We start from the raw sequence: 21,886 nt of genomic DNA, 5'->3' as shown, positions 1-21,886 counted from the left end.
TAATAAGTTCTTTATAGGTTTTGGATACTAGCCCTTTATCGTTTGCAGATATCTCCTCCTATTCTGTCAGTTGCCTTTTAGTTTTGTTGATTGTTTCCTTCACCGTGCAGAAACATGTTATCTTGATGAGGTCCCAATAGTTCATTTTTGTTTTGTTTCCCTTGCCTCTGGAGACATGCTGAGTAAGAAGTTGCTGTGGCCAAGGTCAAAGGGCTTTTTGCCTGCTTTCTCCTCTAGGATTTTGATGGCTTTTAGTCTTATGTTTAGGTCTTCCATCCATTTTATTTTTGTGTACGGTGTAAGAAAGTGGTCCAATGAAGAAAAGGTTCATTCTTCTGCATGTCGCTGTCCAGTTTTCCCAACACCATTTGCTGAAGAGACTGTCTTTATTCCATTGTATATTCTTTCCTGCTTTGTCAAAGATTAGTTGGCCATACATTTATGGGTCCATTTCTAGGTTTTCTATTCTGTTCCATTGATCTAAGTGTCTGTTTTTGTGCCAGTACCATACTATCTTGATGATTACAGCATTGTAATACAGCTTAAAGTATGGAATTGTGATGCCTCCAGTTTGGCTTTATTTTTCAGGATTGCTTTGGCTATTTGGGGTCTTTTCTGGTTCCATACAGATTTTAGGATTGTTTGTTCCAGCTCTGTAAAGAATGCTGGTGTTATTTTGATAGGGATTGCATTGAATATGTAGATTGCCTTGAGTAGTATCGACCTTTTAACAATATTTGTTTCAAGAGTGGTGGTTCTAAGAGAAAGTCCAGCTGCTAGGAGTGCTGGGCTACTTTCACTCCAGATTTACCTAGAAAGGAACAAAGAAAGGGTGACTGGGTGGCTCAGTTGGTTGAACATCTAAATTGATTTCAGCTCAGGTCATGGTCCCAAGATTGGGGGATCAAGCCTTGCATCAGGCTCTGCACTGAGTGTGGAGCCTGCTTAAGATTCCCAGTCTCTCTCCTCTCTTTCTCCCTCTTCCCCTCTCCCCTGCTTGCACACACTCTCTTTCTCTCTCTCTAAAAAAAGAAGGGAACAAAGCAGAAGCCCTGTTACTAAGTCTCATAATTCAGGGTGGGGACCTAGGAACCAAGGCCAGAACTTAACCAGACACAAGAAAGTTCCAATTGCCAGATGATATTTCCAAGCTTAGGGACAGTAATAGTACCATGGTTTGTTGTGGGGCAGAAATCTGTTGATATGGATTAAGGAGCTTCATTTGATCAAGTTTGAGGGCATACTGGGACAAAAATCTATCATTCTTACACGAAATCAATGTAAGTAATAAGAACCGAGTAGTAATATTAGAGAACAAATAGCACTAACACATTGTTAAAATCTAAAGAACAGTGTCCTAATAAGGTTCTCCTACCCCAAACTGCCAAAATAAACACTAGGATCTGGGCTCCTCAAGGTGCAATGTGCAATTAGGTGGAGGTCCTGGGTTCTTGTCAAGGATTTGATTGAGATAAATAGGCCTGATATACATAAAACATGATCTAGAGCAGTGGTTCTTAACTCTGGCTATGCATTAGAATCACCTAGGGGAGCTTTTAAATTTCCTGATGTACCAGCCTTATCACAGACTAATTAATACCAAAATCTCTGGGGAGTTGGTCCAAGTAGCAGTTGGTTTTTAGCTCCCAGGTGATTCAAGATATACAACCAAGGTTGTATACCATTCTTCTAGAAGAATTTACCAATTAAGACATGGAGTATCGGGAGCAATGGCCAAATGGAATTAGATCTAGAATGGGGAATAAGGTGGTAGATGATTAAGAATTTGTTATACCGCTAAAAGTGAATAGTTCAGATTAAGGGAAGGGGATATTACATCATTAGAAAGTCAGTTTATAGCCAAAAATAGGTAGATGCCATGCTTCCCTATTATTCTGGCTTCTTGGAATTTCTTAATGAAATTTCTAGATGCCTTCTCTGTAATATTTGTTTGCTGTAATGTTTGCCAATAAGACAAATTGTGTTTGTTATATCATTGAGGGAAAGGCATTTTTCTTTCTTTCTTTCTTTCTTTCTTTCTTTCTTTCTTTCTTTCCTTCTTTCTTTTTTTAATTTTATTTTTTATTTTTTAAAATTTACATAGAAATTAGTTAGCATATAGGGCAACAATGATTTCAGGAGTAGATTCCTTAGTGCCACTTACCCATTTAGCCCATCCCCCCCTCCCACAACCCCTCTAGTAATTCTCAGTTTGTTCACCATATTTATGAGTCTCTTCTGTTTTGTCCCCCTCCCTGTTTTTATATTATTTTTGTTTCCCTTCCCTTATGTTCATCCGTTTTGTCTCTTAAAGTCCTCATATGAGTAAAGTCATATGATACTTGTCTTTCTCTGACTGACTAATTTCACTTAGCATAATACCCTCTGGTTCCATCCACGTAGTTGCAAATGGCAAGATTTCATTCTTTTTGATTGTCGAGTAATACTCCATTGTATATATATACCACATTTTCTTAATCCATTCATCCATCGATGGACATTTGGGCTCTTTCCATACTTTGGCTATTGTTGATAGTGCTGCTATAAACATGGGGGTGCATGTGTCCCTTTGAAACAGCACACCTATATCCCGTGTATAAATGCCTAATAGTGCAATTGCTGGGTCATAGGGTAGTTCTATTTTTAGTTTTTTGAGGAACCTCCATACTGTTTTCCAGAGTGGCTGCACCAGCTTGCATTGCCATCTTTCTTTCTTTTTAAAATGTTTGTTTGTTTGTTTGTTTATTTATTTATTTATTTATTTATTTATTTTGAGAGAGAGCAAGAGAGCGAAATTGCACACAAGTAGGAGAGGGGCAGAAAGAGAGGAAGAGAAAGAGAGCCCCAAGCAGGCTCTGTGCTGTTGGGGCTCCATCTCATGAACCATGAGATCATAACCTGAGCTAAAATCAAGAGTCTGATACTTAACTGACTGAGACACCTAGGTGCCTGAGGGAAAGGTTTCTTGTCTTGTCTTGTCTTCTCTTGTTTTCCCTTCTCTTCTCTCTTCTCTTCGTTTCTTTTCTTTTTTAAACATTAAAAAAATGTGTATTTATTTATTTTTTGAGAGAGAGAGAGAGAGAGAGAGAGAGAGAGAGAGAGCGCACAAGCAGGGGAGGGGCAGAGAGAGAGGCAACACAGAATCCAAAGCAGGCTCCAGGCTCTGAGCTGTCAGCACAGAGCCTGACGCGGGGCTCAAACTCATGAACCATGAGATCATGACCTGAGCCAAAGTCAGATGCTTAACCAACTGAGACACCTAGGTGCCTCAAAAGATATTTTTTAAATTAGCTTGTTTTATGAAATGCTCTTCTTTGTGAGAAGGAAGATTCCAGTGGAATATAAAGATAGATAAAATGAGACAGCTTGGACTAATTTGTTGCTGATCAGTCACAGTTACTTGAATTCTGAATGCTTTTTCACTTACTTCAATATATTTTGAAGTGAGGGCTCTTGGGTGGCCCAGTTGATTAAGCCTCTGACTCTTGATTTCTACTCAGGTCACGATCTTAGGATTATAGGATCAAGCCCCACATGGGGCTCTGTGCTGAGCATGGAACCTGCTTAAGATTCTCTCTCCCTGTCTCTGCCCCTACCCCACTTTCTCTCTCTCAAAAAAAAAAAAGAATAACAAAAATATTTTCAAGTGAGGTATGCAATTTATGTGAAATGAGATCAATATGGTAAGAAATTGTTGATATTTTGCCTTGACATAACCTTGATTTGCTTCATTCATTCATTCAGTTAGTCAGTTCCTTGACTAACTCATCCTGAATCCCTTATCCCATCTTAGAGAGCTGTGCTGAGGATTATAAGAATCATGAAGAAGACAAAGATGAGTAAGGCTCTCCTTGCCCTTAAGAAGCTGGTAGAAGAGATAGAAAATAGAGAATTATTAAAGAGTATAGAAGAATAGTCATAGAGATACACATTAAAAGTGGGGCAGGGAATCTATGAAGGCTTCTTGGAAGAAATGTCAGCTTTAGTATAAAAGGATAGTTAAGATTAACCTTGAAGCTACCAAAGAGAAGGCCATTTCAGAGACAGAGGCAGATTTACCTTTTGAGTCATTCTATTTTAGGTTCAGGAGAAAATTGCTGAGCATTGGTTATATGCACAGAAGAGTAATTTATGACTTCCATCAGTATTGGGATCACATATGAATTTATAATACTGTAGACAAATGGAGTCAGAGAGTTACTGTTCAGGGTTTATATGTTCTGAGATGTGTTTTTTATTAGTATTATATATATACATATATATATGTATATATGTATATATATGTATATTTTAATGCTTTATGTACAGAATAGAGCTTTCTAGGCAGTTCCAGATACATTTTAATAATAATAATAATAATAATAATAATAAACACTTAATGAGTGCTTACTATATGCAGGCTCTATTCCCAGTACTTTATAAGCATTAATTAATTTAATCCTCACACCCAGCCTATGATATACATGAAACACTTAGAACACAAAGCAGTAATATAGCTTGTTCAAGGTCATCTATTAATGAGAAAATCCAGAATTTGAACCAAGGCAGAATTTTACTGTTGACTCTCATCAACAGTCTTAAAGCTTCCATGAAGAATAATAGAGCATAAATTGGAAAGTATTAAAACATTGAGTTTTAATATTTCTCTGGGTGATAATATTGCCATTCATCTTTTCTGACAATGATAAATGCATGGATAAAGCTTGATTGGGAAGGAAGTCTTTCACTGGAAAAAAAAAACTGAAGAGAAAGCACATTCAAACCAATTTTAAAGTAGCACTTGAGGAGCTGAGAGGAGAGCTGTCTCTTAACACAGTGCTCCTCAAACTGCCTGTCACAAGAAACTTCCAAAAGGAATGCGTGGGGGAGGGGGCAGAGGGGACACAGAAAACCTGTGGTCACTCTAACTCCTTTACCAAATAAAAAATGGATTTTGACAGCTACAGCATATCAGACGCTTGTCAAAATATCAGCCCAGGAGAAAGCTTGCCAAGAAGGAACTTGACAGACTGCATGCTTGGGGGAGCACAGGAAGCAGACGTTGTCACGCACGAGCATGCAGACAATTACAACAGAGACTAAAACAAAGTATTTCACTTGAAGAAATTCTAATAATAATAAAGAAAATTCAGTGTGTGTCAGTACACTACATTATCTCCCAAAGGGAATGATGCTATCAACTATTAGACACATTTACCCATCACAATTAATTTTGAAGGAAAAGATGTTCCAAGTCTGTCTTGTTACAAGTTATGAGGCATAGCATTTAGCCTAAATCCTATTTGTTTGCATCAGTTTCACACTGGTTTCAATTCATTCTGAAAGACTTCACTTTAGTGAGGAAAAAGCATATGGCAGTAAAAATTCACAATCCCTCTTATGTAATTCTGAAATCTAAAATTCTCTGTAGGGGCACCTCTGTAGGGGTGCCTAGTTCAGTCAGTAGAGGCTATGACTCTTGTTCTTGAGGTTTTGAGTTCAAACCCCACATTGGGTGCAGAGATTACTTAAAAACTAATAAATTCAAAAATAAAATAAAATTCTCTGTAAAGTGATATCTTTAAAAATAAGTCTGGCATCACAATGCATTTGGATATAGAGGTGCCTGGCTGGCTTAGTCAGTCAAGCTTCTGACTCTTGATTTCCATTCAGGTTATGATCTCAGGGTTTGTGAGTTTGAGCCCCATGCTGGTAGCGCAGTCAGCTTGGGATTCTTTCCCCCCCTCTCTCTGCCCCTCCCCTGCTCTCTCTCTCTCTCAAAATAATTAAACTAAAAAAAAAATGCATTTGGATATTGAATCTGACCTGACCTGACATGAGATTATGTATGTTTTTATTTATCACATTCAGTGTGAATATTCATATATTTTGTAGCAAAATGAGTTTAATTCTGTGGTCCGTTTCCAAACTCCATTTTGGGTGTTACATAATAAATTGTGTATATACCATATTACTTCTCTAAAATCCAAAAAATTCTGAATTCTCTTGTGCATCTGGCCCCGTGGCTTTTCAATGAAGTATTGTAGACATGTACTGGCAAACTGAATGAACTGTGAACTTATTTTTAATTTGGATTATATTCATTTTATTCTCCTAGTTGCTTTGAGAAGAAACATTATTTATCAAGAGTTAAGTCTTTATGGAGCAGTCAATATTTAGTCTTTATGAGTCATTCTTATTATATTAACAAAGCAAGATAAAGTGCTAACTTTTTTTAACATTGTTTCACAGAAAAATTGAGTTTTTCTTTTCTGAAGGCAGTTGAGTTAAAACTGAGATAGGTCAGGCCGCTTGGGTGGCTCAGTCAGTTGAGCGTCTGACTTCGGCTCAGGTCATGATCTCGCGCAGTCTGTGAGTTTGAGCCCCGTGTCGGGCTCTGGGCTGACAGCTCAGAGCCTGGAGCCTGCTTCGGATTCTGTGTCTCCCTCCCTCTCTTTCTGGCCCTCCCCCGCTCATGCTCTGTCTTTCTCTCTGTCAAAAATAAATAAACATTAAAAAAAAATTTAAACTGAGATAGTTTCAAATCATTAGTGGTTTAGATATGAAAAGATTAGATACTTGTTAAAACAAATTTCTCAAACACATATATTTGCTACTACACAGCACAGTTTAAGTCTTAAAAAGGAAACCAGTAGAAAGACAAAAAGGACTGTTTCAAAGGGTAAAGTATGGGCAGATATACAATGTCCTGGAGAGTTTCAATAAAACTGGTAAATTACATACGCATTTGGTTACTATTTAACAGATCAAATAGGCTATCATACTTTAAAAGTCAATTTTCTTTAAGGTTTTAAAGTTTTATTGCATGTGCCAGATAAGCAGCTATAAAGTGATTGTACACTTAGCAGTTTTAGATTTTTGGCTAAACCTACAAAAGGAGGAATGACTGGTGTGAACTGTGAACTCTGACATGGCACAAAGGACTTGCCCAACACTGTGCTGAGAGATTTGACCAAATTTTAACCTGGATTCCACCTGCACTAGACTATGTTCCTAATGATGACCCCAACTCCCGTGCTGAGTTTTGCTTAAGAAAACACAGTGCTGCCAAACCACAATGTGCCCATTCTCTCCACCCACCTTGCCAACCATTTTCAGTAGTTCTCCACTTACCCCTCATTCTGTAATTTTCCATCTACCTCCTTGTCCCTCTTTTGTTCCTCCCTTTTCATGACCCTACATGCCCTTTTTTGTTCCCTCAGGCACCTTTGCCTTAGAGTAGAGCTCAGTTTATATGGAGTCTCCTCTACTGTAGTAGTCTGAATAGCATCTGTCCTGCTGCCTTGAATAAGTGTCCGGCCCAGTTTTGCTTTGACACTGGTTTCTGGTCTGGTGTAGAAGGACTTTGGAAGTCATCACTCTATCCTAACAAGTAAAAGTCTGGATAGAATGAAAAATCAGCATCTCTTCTTACATCTGTCAGAAAATTGAGGTCACAGGACAAACCATTGCCCCCTAAATGGGAGAGGCAGAAAAGTAGATAGTCACACTTATTGAAGCAGAAACCCATGAGCAGAAGCTTTCATGGGAACCAGTGTTAGAATAGGAAATCTGAACTGAAACTGATGAATCCCTGGAGGCTTAGTGTGGACAGGTCTGAGAATTAAAACCTCCAGTCTTAGGAAGCCCCCATATTTTTATAAATTTTATTTCCAGGAGCCCGACCAAGTTCTCTCAGTGAAGATGGGAGAAAAGTCCTATTCTGTTTCAGAGGGAGGAGAAAAGTAATCATTTTGAAACATGCATTCTTTTCTTAATAAATCTTGCTGTCAAGAGAAACTATTTTACTGGAGCCTAAAATACTGGTGGGGATGCAAAATAGTACAGCCACTTTGGGAGAGTGTTTGGTGGTTTCTTACAAAACTAAACATACTTTTATCCAGCAACCATGTTCTCTGTTATTTACGCAGAGAAGTCAAAAATATTTCCACCTGAAAATCTGCACATGGATGTTTATAGGGGCTTTGTTCATAATTGCCCAAACTTGAAAGCAATCTTTATTTATTTCTGCTTCCTTTCTTTATGGAGATTTGAGTTTCCAACCTCCATCCTTTACTTTTTCTCTGAAGAATTTCTTTTACTATTTCTCGCAGGGCGGGTCTACTGGCAACAAGTTCAGTTTTTGTTTTTCTGATATGGTGTAATTATTCCCTTTTTTTCCCCCAGCGAACATCCATCTCCAGACATAGTTAACAGAATTTTTTTTTCTTATGATTAAGAACATTTACGATTTTAGCAACTTTCAAATATGCAATGCAGTATTATTAATTCCACTTGTCACGCTGTGCATGGCATCCCCACGACTTACTTGTTATATAAGTGGAAGTTTGTACCTTTTGATCACCTTCACCTGTGTTGTCTACCCTTCGCCTCCACTTCAGCAAGCACCAATCTGTTCTTCGTATCTATGAGCTTGTTTTTTTAAATCTACACATAAGTATGATCAGATGGTATTTGTCTTTCTCTGTCCAACTTATTTCACTTAGCATAATGCCCTCAAGATCCATTCATATTGTTGCAAATGGCAAGATTTCTTTTCTTTTTTTAAACATTTATTTATTTTTGAGAGACAGAAAGAGAGCATGAGTGGAGGAGGAGCACAGAGAGAGGGAGACACAGAATGGGAAGCAGGTTCCAGGCTCTGAGCTGTCAGCACAGAGCCCAACGTGGGGCTCCAACTCACAAACAGTAAGATCATGACCTGAGCTGAAGTCGGATGCTCAACCTACTGAGCCACCCAGGCACCCCTCTTTTCTTTTTTTCAATGGCTGAATAATACACGATTGTATATATCTTTGCTATATATAAATAATGTTGCAGTGAACATGGGAGTGCAGGTATCTTTTCAAGTTAGTGTTTTTGTTTCTCTTGGTAAGTGGAATTGCTGGATTATATTGTAGTTCTATTTTCAATTTTTTGAGGAACATCCACACTGACTTCCATAATGGCTGCATCAGTTTACATTTCTACCAACAGTGCATGAGGGTCCCCTTTCTCTGCATCCTCACCAACACTTGTTATTTCTTGTCTTTTTCATGATAGCCATTCCAATTGTTGTGAGGTGATATATCACTGTGGTCTTGATTTACACTATCATTCACTTTATGGGGTGCCTGGGTGGCTCAGTCGGTTGGGCGTCTGACTTCGGCTCACGTCATAATATCACAGTGAGTGAGTTCAAGCCCCGCATCAGGCTCTGTGCTGACAGCTCGGATCCTGGAGCCTGCTTTGGATTCTGTGTTTCCCTCTCTCTCTGTTCCTTCCCCACTAGCACTCTGTCTCTCCCAAAAATAAACATTAAAAAAATTACATTATCATTCGCTTTTGAAGGATAATTTTGCTGATAAAATTATAGTTTGATGGTTGTCTTCTTTTCCTACTTTAAATATTTCATTCTATTGATTTCATGCTTGCATGACTTCTGAGGAGAAGTTTGATGTAATTCCTATCTTTATACCTTCATAGATAAGGAGTTTTGTTTTACTGGCTTCTTTCAAGATTTTCTCTTTGCTTTGTCATTCTGTGATTTGAATTTTTATACCCACATGTAGTGTTTTTGCTATTTATCCTGCTTGCTATTCTCCCAGCTTCTTGGATTTGTGGTTTGGTGTTTGTTATTAATATTAGAAAATTTTCAGCTATTATTACTTTAAATATTTCTTCTGACCCATTCTCTTTTTCTTTTCCTTATGATGTTCCCATTACACATATGCTATAACTTTTCTAATTGTCCCACACTATTTGAATATTATATTCTTTTTAAAAAAATTCTTTCTCTTTGTGTTTCAGTTCAAGTTGAACTGAATAGGAAGTTTCTATTAAACAGTGGGAAGTTTCTATTGACATATCTTCAAGTTCACTTATTCTTTCCTTGGCCATGTCCAGTTTACTGATAAGCCCATCAGTGACATTCTTCATTTCTGTTGCAGGGCTTGTGACTTCTAGAATTTGCTTTTGATTCTTTCTTAGAGTTTCTATCTCTCTCTCTGCTACATTACCATTCTATTTTTGCATTTTGTTTACTTTTTTCCATTAGAGCCTTAACATATTAATCACAGGAAATTATATTGCTGATTATTCAAAAATCTGTGCCATATTCAAATCTTATTTGGATGCTTATTTTGTCTCTTCATATATATTTTTTATACTTTTAACATGTGTTGTAATTTTTTGATGAAAGCCACACTTAATGTGTCAGGTTAATAGAAGCTGAGATAAATAGGCCTCGCACATGGAGTTTTATGTTACTTTGGCTAGGAGTTGGAGTATGTTAAATGTTTGCTATAGCTATAGTTTCTAGTAGTGCCCTTATGGTTTTCTTCCTCTGTTGTCTTTGGGTTTCCCTAAGAACTGTTTCTCAGATAGAGTCTGTCTTGTAGCCATATCAATTGAAATTCACTATTATTATACTAGAGCCCTGCTGATGTGATGATAAGGTGGGTAGGAGGAGAAATGTTTTTAATCTTATGATTAAATCTCAATCTTTTAGTGTGCCTAAGTTTCTGGGCTGTGACCTTCATAGGTGTTTCTTAGCATTTTTTTTCTCCCTTTAGGTGAAATTGGAAAATAAGGCTCCCAGATAGATGAAGCTCTGATAAAGTAGTTTCTCTTGAATAGAAAGCCTTTGCTATGCAGAATATTCTGGATTTATTAAAATGGATACTTTCCCCCTGCCCCTGCCTGAAATAATAGGATTTTTTCCTTCAGACTTTCACTATGAGAATCTGTCGAGTTCCTGGAAGTAAAACCCACAAAACACTGGGCCCCCACAAATTTGTCGCTCATAAACCTAATCCACACTCTTCCACCAGCAATTGGTCAAAATTACCAATTAAGTTTTCTTATCAGTTTATGGCTCCAGTGGCTTTTGTTCCAGGTAAGCTGGTGTTGATTGTTATTCTCTATATTTGCCTGTCTCTTCAGATTTCAGGATGATCATTCCCTGTTACCTCATTTCTTCAATTGATTTAAGAAAAGTGATCTGCAGTTTGTTCAGCTTTTTCTCTTGTAAAGACAGAAGTGATAGTTTCCAAACTCTTTTCATGTTGGAACTGAAATTAGAAGTCTTTTATTGCATTTAAAAATACATCATGCAGAGGCGTCTGGGAGGCTCGGTGGGTTAAACGTCCGACTTCAGTTCAGGTCATGATCTCCCAGTTCGTGGGTTCAAGCCCTGTGTCAGGCTCTGCACTGACAGCTCAGAGCCTGGAGTCTGTTTCGGATCCTGTGTCTCCCTCTCTCTGCCCCTCCCCCACTCATGCACTTGCACTCTCTCTCTCTATCTCTTTCTCAAAAATAAAAAGACATTAAAAAAATTTAAGAATACATTAGGCAAAGGCTTTTTTTCTCCATGGTATAACCATTTTAGTTAAGGTGTATAGTAATGGGAATTATTAAAAGAGCAAATGGGCTGAAGTGATCTTCAGGAATTGTTACTATCTGTTGAGTTAAAGAGCTTACTTAAAAATAAAACTGGAATTCTTTATTTTCATGAAAAGTATTTTTTGGTCTGAACTCTAGCTATATATTTTTTTTTTTTAACGTTTTTTATTTATTTTTGGGACAGAGAGAGACAGAGCATGAACGGGGGAGGGGCAGAGAGAGAGGGAAACACAGAATCGGAAACAGGCTCCAGGCTCCGAGCCATCAGCCCAGAGCCTGACGCGGGGCTCGAACTCACGGACCGCGAGATCGTGACCTGGCTGAAGTCGGACGCTTAACCGACTGCGCCATCCAGGCGCCCCAGCTATATTTTTGAATAAAATAGTGTCAAATTAAGATAAAAATATCAATACAAACAGCTGATAAGTGTTATATTCCTTATAAATTACCTAGGAGATATGTATATATTTATAATATAGTTCTGTGGATTTTCTTTGGAAGTTTATTTATTTATTTTGAGAGAGGGAAGGGCAGAGAAAAGAAGAAAGGGAATCCCAAGCAGGCTCCGTGCTGTTAGTACAGAGCCTGATGCAGGGCTCAATCCTACGAACTGTGAGATCATGACCTGAACCAAAATCAAGAGTTGAATGCTTAACTGAGTCACCCAGGTGCCCCAGTTCTGTGGATTTTTTTTCTTTAATCAAATGACCCAAGGTTTTGAAGTTCATTTGCTTGGCACTGATTTAAGCACTGTGGATGTACCAGCCTTTAAGTACATTATAATCCAATTGGGAAGTTAAAACTAACACAAACAGTGAGACACCAAGTGCAACAAACTGAACTGAACAAAGAAATGATAATATCTGTGACTGATTAGAGGTAGGAGATGACAGCTCAAACATGGCTCCGATTTGAAGAGGTATGTGGTTCTGTGAGATATATTTTATTTGCACCATTGCCCACTGGCAGCTCAAAATAGATTTGCAAGCAATGTGTAGCTGGCAAACACTTACCCTAGTGAAATACAGCTGCTCCCCTGAGTCCCATGTGTGCCCCCACCTCGCGAACCCCGTCCATTCCCAGCCCTCCCCACAGTCTCCTGGAACTTCCCTGTGATCAGGAAACTAACAGATTAACAGCTGGTACAACAGGAAGACTCTAGGACTCTGCTCTGGCACCCAAGGTCTTTTGGTTCGTTGATGTTAAAATTTTTGAGTAGAACTTTGTCTCTCTCTCTCTCTCAACCTCTCTCTCTCTCTTTCTCTTTCTATATATATATATACACACACACAAATCTATATAAATCTATATATATATTTTTTAACTTATCTAGAAGATGACAATATATACACACAAAAAAAGAAATATTGAGTTTATCATTTAGATGCTGAAGAAACCCAATCAGATGGTTGGAAATTTCCAGTGTCATAGCATAGACAAAGTCTTAAACTAAGTGATAGTGACTGCTAACTTCTCCTTAGAAGGGCAGGTCTCAGAATGACCAGGAGTGTGGTGATAAAAAGGATAATGTAAAATCATCTCTCTCGAGTGATGTATACTTGGACCCTGTTTATCATTAAGATGTTGTACAATGCTAAGAAAGAGCATTGGTTTCAACTGAAGGGAAAAATCTATTGGATTTTATTTTTCTTGTATTGTGTAAATCAGGGGTCAGCAAACTACAGTCTATAGACCAAATCTAGCCTGCTGCCTCTTTTTGTAAGTAAAGTTTTCCTGAAACACAGCCATGCCCATTTTTTTTTTACATATTGTCTGTAACTGTTTTTGAGCTATAAAGGAGGAGTTGTGCAGTTACAACAGAGACCATATGGCCTGCAAAGCAACAAACTATTTACTATCTGGTCTTTTACAGAAAAGTTTGGAAACTCCTGGCTTAAATGATGACAACAAACTTTTTAAAGCATCAGACCAAACATGCAACCTGCCCCAGGAAACCTTTAGTAAACAAGTCTTTTCAATTCTTAAGATATTATTTTTGTGAAAGCAATTACCAAAGGTTTAGTTGTCTGTGTTTTGCATTTTTCTCTTATCAAGAAAAGTTGCTATGCATTGCTTTTTTTTAATTTCATTTTTTTTCCTTTTATACCCTTGCTGCTTGAAAATTCTCCTCCTAGACTAGTTAAATAAAATATTGGAATTCAATGTCATGTCCACAGTTCCTTTTAAATTTCCACTGACACTAAAATGCATTTTGTGTTATGACATTTCTCATAAGAGCTAAGTGTTGGAATAGAAGATAAAATATCAGAAGACATCTAATAACCAGTTTTATCTAGCAGAATCCTGAAGTATTCTCCTGAGTTCAGGAGGTGAATGGATATTCTAGATAATGGAACAACACTTCAGAGATTTTTATTTTTTCCTTCTTCCTTCTAAAATAAGTATTCACTTCATGAGTTTAAATAACCCTATAAGATTCTCTTGAAAGAAATATTTTATTTTAAAAGCTAGAAGCTTTCACTCAATTATACATTAATTTTATTGTTGTCATTTAATAAATGGCGATTTAAAATTAAGAACATTAATACAACTGTGTCCTAGGAAATAATTGAGTTGTAATACAACAGCCCTTTCAAAAAATTAAATTTCCTATCAAATGAGGATCAGTTGGAGTAACCAAATGCATAAGTGCCCTTGATTAATATTTAAGAATCTTTATGAATACATTTGCATTCATATGTATTTTGAAAACACTATGTGAAATTAGTTCTGATTTGAAATAAAGATTTGAGGGAGAGTATTTATATGCTTCCACTTTCACCTTATATTACAACAAAAGGTAGGTTTTTCAATCAAATGAGAAACTCAAATTATTAGAACCATGTGATAAGATTTAAATCCGCTGATTATTTTGCATATCCACTAAATCTAACTTAATTATAATTTCCTTGAATTTTTAATAAACTGTTATAAGCGCATATCAGATATTTGTTCAATTATTTTAGTGCAGGGAATTCTGGGTGTTACAGAAACAAAACGTGGTTTATGCCACCAAGGAGTTTATAATCTTAGGAAAAAGATTAAAAATATATATGAAAACAATCATTTACTCATTCAACAAATCTTTAGCCTGTACTTGCTGTGTGATTAGTATTGTCTGGGAGCTAGGCCCGAGGAATGCAGCAGTATACAGAATAATCTTGCTTTCATAAGACGTGATACAGAAAAAGCTGAGTGAAAAAAGCCCTAGAGGTAACAAAACATACTAAGAGAGACTAGAGCAGGAAAAAAATAAAGAATTTTGGCTGTTTAGGATAGGAGTTGAGGTAAAAAAACTTCATGGTAGATGAGGCCAATGAGTTGCATCTAACAGGATGATAGAATTCAACTCCAAAAGGGCATTCTGGGAACTGAGGGGAGAATGGGTCATGGTGCAGAACTCAGAAATTTGTATGTGGTATGTGTAAAGAATAGCAATTATATTAATCACGTTGGCAACTTTGTTTTCCCGTTTCTAATAAAGTTAAATACCTCCTTCACCACGTAGCAATTCCGCTTCTAGGTGTTTACCCAAGAAAAAGGAATGCATATGTTCACAAAAAGAGTCACAAGAAAATTCATATTAGCTGTGTTAGTAATAGTCCAAATTCTCATCAAAAGGAGAATGGATAAACTATGTTATATCTATAATAATAAAAATAAATGAGCTGCTTATACATGCAGCATAAACGTGTGAAATCTTCAGAGATGAATCTCATTAACATGTTGAGCTAAATAAGTCAGACAAAAGAGTATACACTGAATGATTTCATTCAAATGAAGTTCTGGAATAGACAAAATGAATCTATGATGATAGAAATGAGAGTAGTTTTTGCCTCAAGGTATGGGAGTAATTTGTCTGGAAAGGGGGTGTGAGAGAACTTCCAGGTGATGGAATTTTTCTAGCTCTTTATCTGGATGATGGTTATATGAGTGTACACATTCATTGAAATTCATGGAACATTTGTACATTTCACTGCATGAAAATTTTACCTCAGTAAAGTACTGCTAGTATGAGAACAGACTAGTTCAACAGTGATGAGAGTACCCAACACATGGCAACCTAGTGATTTTCATATAATAGCAAAAATTTTAATAAAGAGCATGAAAGTAGTTGTTTATTCCAACTGGTCTTGTTTTATACAATCAAAATAAGAGGCAAGATTAGCTACTGAAAGAAGTGAGGGTTTAAGGAGAGAGAAAAGTTAGGAAGAACTGAATGCGGAAGGAAATTATGACACACTGATAAGATCAGCTAGTGTATTTCTTATGGGGTTTTAATGTCATTGCCAACAGTCATGTAGCCTGATACACTCAGCTGATTAGATCGTGAGGAAATGAGCCCATCTCTGCAAAGACTTGAAAAAAAACAAATTGAGCAGATTAACAAATAAATAAATCATAGACTATTTGACAACAACTTCTTATGTCCACTCTTAATGTTCTACCTGGATATAAATTAGGTTTCATTGCATCTGGTGCCTCTTCTTAATTAATTATGGTGTGGAGTTGTGTCTTATTTCTACTTATTGTATTTCATTCTGTGTCTCATTTTTCAGCTGGTTTCAAAGAAGAGAGTGGAGCAGAAATGATCCTTCTCCTCCGCTTTTAATTGGAAGTCTCCAGAAATACTTTTTCATATTAGCATTTTCTCAGTGCAGGGTATAGAAGCATGTTGGAGATATTTGTGATATTAACTCATGCTTAGCGTTGCTTATAAAAGATGTTCCTGATAAGTTCTTTAAAATGCCCAGGAGACACCTGGAATGCAGGCTTTGGAGCTGGCCTGATCTATGTGGCCTTCAGAAAATTCTCTTTGTTTCAACTTCCTTGTATGTAAAATGGATATATCTAATAATTACCTGGAGGGTTGCTTTGAAAATTACAACTGATGTATTTAAGGTGGCTATCAGAGTACCTGGAACAATGGTAGGAACACAGCAAATATCAACTATAATTGTTAATTGGTGAGTTTATTGAGGTCTTTTTACAACTACAAAGCTTGACTATTATGCCTACACTCTATAGTCCTTCAGTTTGATTTGGCTTTGGAGATAACTAAAGAGTTAATTTAGTATTTATTATATTTTTTAACAGTACTAAATACATTGTCCTCTTTTTTGACCAGAGAAAGTTATATAATCTAAATCAAGAGTCAGCAAGCTTTTTCCATTTAGAGCCGGGTAGTAAATATTTTTGGCTTCAAGTATCATATAGGTTCTGTGGCATCTACTCATCTCTGTCATTGTAGTGAGAAAGCAGCCACAGAATGTACACAAGAGGGTGGCTACATTCAGTAAGACTTCATTTACCAGAGTAGAAGACAGGCAAGATTTGGGACACAAGTCGCATTTTGATGTTCTGAATTCTGGTAGATTCCATATTACATGGCATTTGTTACTCTTTTGCCTAATAATGATTACTTCCAATGATTTTATTTTATGGAGGAGGCTGCTTATACTTTTTGATGGTGCTTCAAACATGGAGTTATTTTTAATGGTCCTGGAGATGTTGTATATATTCCACCCCCTCCCAGTTTTGTTGAGGTATAATTGACATAATTATAAGATATTTAAAGTATACAATGTGGTGATCAAACATGGAATTTTTAACATTTTGAAAATGTTTATAAAAATATCCCTTACAGATAATTCACTTAAGTAACTCAAAGAAATAATATACAGGAAAAAATCAGTCATGACATAATAGAGAACAGCTTCTCCTACCTCCATCTAAAATATAACAGTTTGTAAATCATATCCACAGAAAAAAGTTGTGTATCTGTGTAAAATATTGTTTAAAAGTTTAACATACATGAGGTTTTAGGATTTTTCTCTCGTTAAGGACTATTTTCAAGGAAGTTACTTTTCAAGTAGATTTTGGATTCCTAATTGTATTTGGGTCAACCTGAGTCATGAGAATGGAATAAGCCTGGTACCAGACTAGGTGAGGAGAGACCATTCACAGAGCCCTCTGAACAGTCTTGCCTGGCATCCTTGTGCTTGAACTTGAGAAATTCAAGCAGGAATTCAACAGGGAATGCTTATTTAATGTATTACAGGATAGACAATCACCAAGAGATACATTTATATGGTGAGGGAGAAAATCAACATGCAGATACGTAAATGTCTCTCAGGCCATTGCTAGCCTGTTCCCAACCCCTGATTCTCTTAACAATTTATCCCTCAGATAGTGATGCTTGCAATATTGCTTCTGAAGAATTCACCTTGTGTGTTTTCTTTTCATCACAGGAAAATGGAAATGAACCAAGGAGATCTATGTTTGGGTTGGACTGTGTGGATTGTAGATTGTAGGTTTTTATAAAACCTACCACTGTCACTGTACCTTAGAATAGACTGTGGTGTAAAACTGGAATCCAAGAAGAGAGGAAGTCCTGGGTTTCTCAGATTTATTTAGCTGAAGTGTCATTTGTATGTTTTAATATAGAGTTTTACTCTTTGAATAGATGTGTTTTTAAAATTTCTTTTTTTTTTAATTTTATTTATTAAAAAAAATTTTTTTTAACATTTATTTATTTTTGAGAGACAGAGAGAGACAGCGTGAGCAGGGGAGGGGCAGAGAGAGAGAGTGAGACACAGAATCAGAAGCAGGCTCCAGGCTCCGAGCTGTCACAGAGCTGAGCACAGAGCCTGATGTGGGGCTTGAACCCATGAACCGTGAGATCATGACCTGAGCTGAAGTTGGAAGCTCAACTGACTGAGCCACCCAGGTGCTCCTACATTTTATTTATTTTTGAGAGAAAGAGAGAGACAGAGCACAAGTGGGAGAGAGGCAGAGAGAGAGAGGGAGACGCAGAATCCAAAGTAGGCTCCAGGCTCTGAGCTGTCAGCACAGACCCCGATGTGGGGCTTAAACTCACAAACTGTGAAATCATGACCTGAGCTGAAGTCAGACGCTTAACCAACTGAGCCACTCAGGCATCCCTGAATAGATGTGTTTTGATACTATTTTGGTAACTTCTATAGTGCTGTCCACATAGTAGATTCTCAGTAAACACTTAAGAACTTCCCAGCTGAATAATCTGTAGAGTTATACTATTCATACTTCTAGTAGGCCTATGTGGCCTTATGCTTACTCAGTATACTATCACTGTTAGATTTTAACATATGTCAGGAAGAGATCAAAACTACTATATATAACATGGTCCTATATTTTCTTGTTCAAACATATCTGTGTGGCAACAACCATCGAAGTCTTTTGCAAACGTGACATAACAGCCACAAGAACAGTTTTGAGTGTGTGTTCAGCTTTCAAGAAGAACATAGTTTATTTCTATGTCTAATAAAATGACAGTGTCATCACTCAAAATGCAAAGCATCGATGAGGAGAATTTTCATTATTTAATTCTGACAGACAAGAAAATGTGGTTAGTGATTTATAATTAATGGGAATTGAGACAGTGTCTTGTCATCCCTGAGTTAGTATTAGTAGAGTAAGGGAGAGCAGGCACATGTTTCCTAAACGGGATCAGTTCTTTCATTTAATATTTGCATGCCTTTTTATGTACCAGGAACTACCCAAGTTGCTGGAGATGATGTTTCGGACAAGATAGAAAAGCGAGCCCCTGGTCCTCATGGAGCCCACATCCTTACAGGTGAGACAGTGGCTACCTGGGCTAGAGGAATCCATGATATCCTGCAATAAGGGACATTTAAGTGAGAACACAAATTTAAAATTTCAGAAAAAAAAAAGATCTGATGACATTGTCAGAAATTCACAACGAGAGCATAAATCAAGAGCATTAAGCTTTGTGTATATAAATGCTAAGGGATTCCTACATGCTGGGCACTTTGCTGAGTGTTTTATATTCATTAGCTCATTTACGCTTTACAACAGAGCTCTACAGTATGTCTGGTAATCTATACTTTGCAGATGAAAAAAGGCTGTGAGAGGCTGAGTAATTCACCCAAATAACAGCCAATAAGTGGAAGAGCCAGGACTGGAAGTGAATCCGTCTGTCCCCAGCTGTGGTCAGGAGCAGTATGCAGACAGGGAGGCATGTAAACAAGTAAATGCCTCCATCTCAGAATTAGTCTGTTGAGCTCAGAATCTGAAGAGGGCATGTATAAAACTAGAAGGGGTAAGAAACTAAGGACCAATATCTAGAAGAGGCATAGACTTTTAAAGGCATCCTGACCTGAAAATCCTCTAAGAAAGACTAATAAATAGAATAACCTGAAGTTTATGGCAAAGGTTAGAATGTTCAGGTACCACTAGAATGTCACTTCTCTAGAGAGTAGGCTTGATGAGGGCAGGGATTTAATCAGTGCTGTGTCCACCTAAAATGGGGCCAGGGTGCAGCAGGCATACAGAGTCAGCCGTGCAATCCAGCTTCAACACAGCCCCCAGAACCAGGAGTTCTTTCCTGATGGCCTGTGGACCAGATGGAGAAATGTGATTTGACAACTAAAATGACAGCGATTAGATTAATGCATTTATATAAAAATGGATGAAGTTCTCTAGATTTGTCCCATCGGGACCTCTTAGCCTTCCAATCGTCAATTTTTCACAAGTGTTTTCCATAAAGAAACACAGAAATTCGTGGCAGCTTCTTGCTTACCCTGGAATTTAGTGTATAGAACATAGCTTGAGATGAGAGGTAAAGGGCACTGTTAGGCTTTGTATATCCCTCCACTCTCCGGCTGCTTATAAAGAATCATTTGCAGGGGCACCTGTGTGGCTCAGTCGGTTAAGCATCTGACTTCGGCTCAGGTCATGATCTCACGGTTTGTGACTTTGAGCCCCGCGTCGGGCTCTGTGCTGACAGCTCAGAGCCTGGAGCCTGCTTCGAATTCTGTGTATCCCTCTCTCTCTCTGGCCCTCCCCCGCTCACGCTCTGGCTCTCTCTGTCTCTCAAAAATAAATAAACGTTGGAAAAAAAATTTTTAAAAAAGAATCATTTGCTGCAATGGGATAAAAATATAGAAGGCATGCTTATAAAATATGTGGGTGACCCACTCGAGAGACAGATGAACCTGATATTATGTTGAATAAATGAGGAATCAAAACAATCATGATAGCCAAGCAGATTGGCTTGAAACCAACAAAGATTTTTGAAAATAGAAGATGGAGAAAATGTATTTTGATGGTATATTATTATGTAAAATATCTTTGGGATTTAGTTGACTATAAACTGCTTAAGAGCCTATTAATAGGGACTGGCTGTTTAATATATATGTATATATTTTAACTAAAAAAAGCAAAAGAGATAGATCAGTGTAGGTAATAGACTCATTATATTAGATGCCAGAAGGATCGCATTCTTGGGATTGTTTCCCTGTCAAGGTGTTCTGCTTGAGACGAACATTTACACACCAAAAGGACATAAACCCTAGCCTGTGTGGGAGTCTAGCTGTAGGTTAGGCCTTCGTCATATCTTGCCTGGATTATTCCAATTTTTTTTTAAGTTTATTTATTTATTTTGAGAGAGAGCAAGTAGGATAGGGGCAGAGAGGAAGGGGAGAGAGAGAATCCCAAGTAGGCTCTGTACTATCAGCACAGAGTCTGATTCAGGGTTTGAACTCATGAACTGTGAGATCATGACCTGAGCCTAAATCAAGAGTCAGATGCTTAACCGACTGAGCCACCCAGGTGTCCCTAGATTATTCCAGTCTTATTCCCATTTCCCTGTCTAAAGTTTTGCTTTCTTCAATCCATTAAAAAAAAAAAAAAAGACTTCATTTTGTAGAACAGTTTTAGGTTCACAGCAAAACTGCACAGAAAATATAGAGTTCCCATATACTCCCTTCCCCCACACAAGTACACCCTCTCCCCCTATCGACATCCTCACTAGAGTGGCACATTTGTTACAAATGATGAAGCAATGCTGACACATTCTTTTCATACAAAGTTCGTAGTTTATGTTAGGGTTGCTCTTGGTGTTGTACATCCTATGGATTTTGACAAATGGATAATGACAGTGTATCCACCATTATAGTATCATACAGAAAGTTTGTCATACTAAAAATCCTCTGTGCTCCATCTATTCATCTCTCCTTCCTCCCAAGTCCTGGCAACCACTGATCTTTTTACCGTCTCCATAAGTTTGCCTTTTCCAGAGCCTTCCATTTTTCACACTGTGGCCAGAGTGTGATCTGAGATGATAACCCTCACTGTCTTCAGTGACTTGGCTCTTCGTTGTTTTCAAGGTCGAGTATAAACACTATGTTGATCTGGCAGTGAACTAGGTGCTCAGGTTCTTTCCTTCCGTGAAGATTGTTCTGTGTGTGTGTGTAGACTGATCAATAAATTGTGAAACGAACAGATAATAAGAGGAGTTCATGTAGCAGTAAGTGCCACAAAGATGATAAAACAGTAATGGGATAGAGAGAGTGCGCAACATGGGAGACATCTCTGAGGTGGCCAGAAATGGGCTGAAAGTGAATAATGGGGAGTTAGCCAGAAGAAGATCTTGGGGATGAGCCTTCTGGGCACAGGGAACAGCCAAGTGCAAAGGTTCTGGGGAGGTGTCAGTCTGGGCCAA

The 21,886-nt window shown here is 37.6% G+C and overlaps 1 protein-coding gene across 2 annotated transcripts in view; it reads left to right on the top strand.

Moving 5' to 3' along the window:
- Positions 1-21,886, top strand: part of CDC73 (cell division cycle 73) — a 216,006-nt gene that overhangs the window by 159,080 nt on the left and 35,040 nt on the right. For both annotated transcript variants that reach the window (XR_007458848.1, XR_007458847.1), the window contains exon 20: positions 18,914-18,997. The gene's annotated coding sequence lies outside the window, so the exon portion shown is untranslated. The remainder of the gene's footprint in view (positions 1-18,913; positions 18,998-21,886) is intronic.

Source organism: Panthera uncia, chromosome F1 (assembly GCF_023721935.1).
Source record: "Panthera uncia isolate 11264 chromosome F1, Puncia_PCG_1.0, whole genome shotgun sequence".
Taxonomy (NCBI): Eukaryota; Metazoa; Chordata; class Mammalia; order Carnivora; family Felidae; genus Panthera; species Panthera uncia.
Note: the sequence above shows the minus strand (reverse complement) of the source record. Positions and strands in the feature narration are given on the sequence as shown.